Source organism: Pogona vitticeps, chromosome 2 (genome assembly GCF_051106095.1).
Source record: "Pogona vitticeps strain Pit_001003342236 chromosome 2, PviZW2.1, whole genome shotgun sequence".
Taxonomy (NCBI): domain Eukaryota; kingdom Metazoa; phylum Chordata; class Lepidosauria; order Squamata; family Agamidae; genus Pogona; species Pogona vitticeps.
In genome coordinates, this window is record NC_135784.1 from 43,659,005 (window position 1) to 43,661,079 (window position 2,075).

Sequence of the window (2,075 nt, forward strand, 5' to 3'; positions counted from 1 at the left end):
TCTTGTGGTACCCCACTTGTTACCTCCAGGTTTGAGAAGAAGCCATTGATAACCATCCACATGACAATTGTTCTATCCAGTCCACACCTAGTTAGTTTGATCATCAGAATATCATGGAGCATTTAGTCAAAATTCTTTGAAATCATCCAATTTGTTTATCAAGGGTTTCATCTACATTTTCTCCTTGATTGTGCAATCGATAGTAGATTCCAATTACCATGTTAAAAAAGAAGGAAGAGAAAAGAAGGCCCACCCCATCCAACAACATGTTAAAAGGTTCCTATATACATGTTTGTATTCAGTGGAATGCCTGCTTCAAATTTGTTTGGAAGTAAGCTTGCTGTCTTATTTATACTTGGGGAGGCCCAAATTCTTTTATTATAGATTAGGGAGACATTCTTTGAAAAGCTTGGAACTCTGGAGTCTAAAAGAAAAGATTAAATTATAAATGTAAATACTGTACAAAGAAGTGAATCATGCCAGTTTCCTGAGACATTTCTTCTTGTCCTCTATAGTTCCTCATTCTTTTTGTCTCTGTCCTTCACATTGGTGTGTCTCTCTGTGTGTAACAGCAGCCTAAACAAAGAAAAGTAAATTTAAGTGGTAGATGATACATGGTTCATAATTAAATCTTTGTAGCTAAGGTGACATGCACTCGGGGAAAAAAATCAGATTCATATTAACAAGCCTGTGAGATGATGCAGCAAAACTTGATTGTAATGACAGATCCTTAATGTTAACAATAACCACAATAAGCACTTGGAGACATTCCATCAATAACCAAGCAAATACAGAAAATGATCTGAAAGGGCTCCTTCAAAAAAAGAACGACAGGTGAGGGGAAGTCAAATTTGACAAACTCAGATCAGACATCCTGACTGTATAAATGAGAAAAGAGGTTTCTTTATTTAGACAACAGCAGTGATCTATTAATAGAAAATGTAACTGAAGATAGAAATTATTTATACTGTATCACTATCTGCTGAAAAGATTGGTGCTCTGATTCAGAACATACACTCTGGCACTGCATGTGGGTACAAAAAGCTAACTCCAGTTCTAACCCCAAATAGAGTAAACCCATTGAAATGAATGGTATCTGCTAGTCAATACTCACAGAAATCCCATTGATTTCAATGGAGAATAGCTCTGTTTTTAAATATGTGAGGAGGATAATTTTGCTATTGCTCTCCTCTGAGAAAAATGTATATTGCTGTTACTCATAATTTGATGGCTGGGCTATACCATTTATGAATTCCTAATGGAATTCCTAATTTCATATTTCTCCTTTGCAGGACTCAAGGCAGAATTATATTTTCATCTGGAAAACCACTAATAGAATACTCACGTTAGAATACTATTAAAATTAATTATTTCATTAAAACAAGCACTGAATCAACACAATTTAAAAGCCATTGGACACAACAGCAACACAAAAGTAGCATAACATCCACCATTAAATTGTTATGCCTCATCATTCAAGTAGAGAGTGATTAAATAGAATTGTATTTGCCTGCTGGCAGATTTGCGACAGGAAGCACTTCAGCCCAGTTTCCTTTGGAAGAGAAGTTCATACCCTCAAAGGAGCCACCAAGAAAGTGTTCTCCCATACTGTCACCAAATGTGGTGGAACAGAAAGAAAGACCTCTGCTGATGTTTTAAGATGTGGGCTAGATCACAGGGGGAGATTCAGTCCTTCAAATAGCCTGGATCCGAGTTGTCTAGGGCTTAGTAAGTGATAACTAGTATTTAGAATTGTATCCACAAATGAACTGGTAGATAGTGAAGCTATTGTAGCAAAGCATTTCTGTTTTCCAGATTCTTGCTTTGGCCAACAATCTAGCCATAGCATTTTGTGCCCAAGGGATATTTCAAACCCTCTTCATGGACAGCCCTTCATAGAGCACATTGCAGTAATCCAAACAGGATATAACTAAGGAATCTATCACTGTAGCCAAACCAAACTTCTCTAGAAGCAGGAGCTGAGACTAAGATTGGATTTTACTTAGCTGACGCTGTCAACTAGATTTGTCCACAGGTGGGGAAGTCAGAAGGAAGAGCAGAGATGTAAAGAATAC

The 2,075-nt window shown here is 37.0% G+C and overlaps 1 long non-coding RNA gene across 1 annotated transcript in view; it reads right to left on the reverse strand.

Annotated features, from left to right (window-relative positions):
• Nucleotides 1–2,075, reverse strand: part of LOC140704104 (uncharacterized) — a 2,153-nt gene continuing 78 nt past the window's right edge. The window contains exon 2 of the long non-coding RNA XR_012083227.2: nucleotides 1–576. This is a non-coding gene — a long non-coding RNA (uncharacterized LOC140704104). The remainder of the gene's footprint in view (nucleotides 577–2,075) is intronic.